Genomic DNA, 1564 nt, shown 5'->3' on the forward strand with positions numbered 1-1564 from the left:
TTCTATGCTCTTCTTTCGTCTATTTAGCGTTTGCTTCATGTAATATTAAAGGCGATATCTTTTTCAAGCCTTTAGACTTAGAACCATGTTTTTGTTCTGATGTCTTTTTAGGATTGTATCCCAGTCCAGCTTTATCATGTCTGGATTTGGTTTGTAGCTGAATTGGTTCAGTAATACCTTCTTTTTGTTTGCCCAAAGGACTAGTACCTGAGTACCCCATTTGCTGAATCATTTTGTAACCACAACCATATTGGTTTGAAGAAATCTCACAATGTCGTACCTCCTCATTTGGACTATCTCCCTTATAGAGCCAGTTAAGCACAACATCCTCCTCTATTTCATCTGCCAAGGAGGTAGAAGACTGTATAAAGAGACCATCATATATAATATTTGAAGCTGGAGTTTGGGTTCTCATAGCCTCTGATGGCTTGCCTAACTGTTTTGGTGATGGAGGAAGAGAAACTAATGTTAATACTGGTTCTATCTTGTAGCTATCCATGCCGGTATCTGTAATCTTCAATCTCTTTTCTAAGTCTTTGATCAATGTTTTTGGATCTTCATTTGGAGAGGCTGCCCTATTATGAGGCACAAGAGTATCTGCACCTTTTGTCAATGCACTACAGATGACATTTGTATCAGCCGGAATATTGACTTTAGCTCCATTATAAGAAAACTTTAAGCATTGGTGATATGTTGAGGGTACTGCCTTCATTTCATGAATCCATGGCCTGCCCAACAATATATTGTATGACAATGGAATATCGAGAACCTGGAAAAGGACATCTCTCTCTACCAGTCCCACTCTGATTGGTAATGATACCAAACCTTTGGAGGTCCTCTCTTCTTCATCATAGGTTTTAATTGTTATTTTCTTGCCTGGGTCAATAACATTTTCAGAGAATCCTAGTTGTGTAAGCAGATGATAAGTACAGATATTCAACCCCGCGCCTCCATCTATCAAAACACGTTCAACTCTGTGTTTGTGGATCATGGCTTCAATATGCAATGGCTGGTTATGTGGATGATTTAATGAGTTGTCATCTTCCTCAGAGAAGGTCAAATAGTGAGGTGAAGTCAGATGACCCACCATAGACTGAAATTGATCAATGTCTAAATCTTTTGGAACGTTGGCAGTGAGCAATGCTTGGTGTAAAATTTCCTTGTGAGCAGATGAGAGTTGTAGCAATTCAAAAATTGAAATATGAGCATTTGTCTTTTTCAACTGTTCAACCACACTGTATCCAGAGGATGATGAGGAGGAGGTTAATCTTTTAAATTTGTCCAAGGTTGATTCCTTTTGTTTATTTGGCACAGCTATCGGATTTGATGTTTCTTGAGCCGGTTTGGAAGAGCTAGCTCCTTGGAGAGTGACTTTCTTTTGAGATCTAGTCAAAGCTTTTGCATATTGTGATTCATTTGGTTTATCTTGAACTATAATCACATTGCAATATTCTGAGTGTGAAGGTTCAATCATGTTGATAATGTTGTCCTAGCTGGCATAAGCATAATTTACCTTGGCACCTCCTTTGGTCTTTGAGGAATCACCTTGTTCATAAGTAGGCAA

Source organism: Cryptomeria japonica, chromosome 10 (genome assembly GCF_030272615.1).
Source record: "Cryptomeria japonica chromosome 10, Sugi_1.0, whole genome shotgun sequence".
Lineage (NCBI taxonomy): Eukaryota > Viridiplantae > Streptophyta > Pinopsida > Cupressales > Cupressaceae > Cryptomeria > Cryptomeria japonica.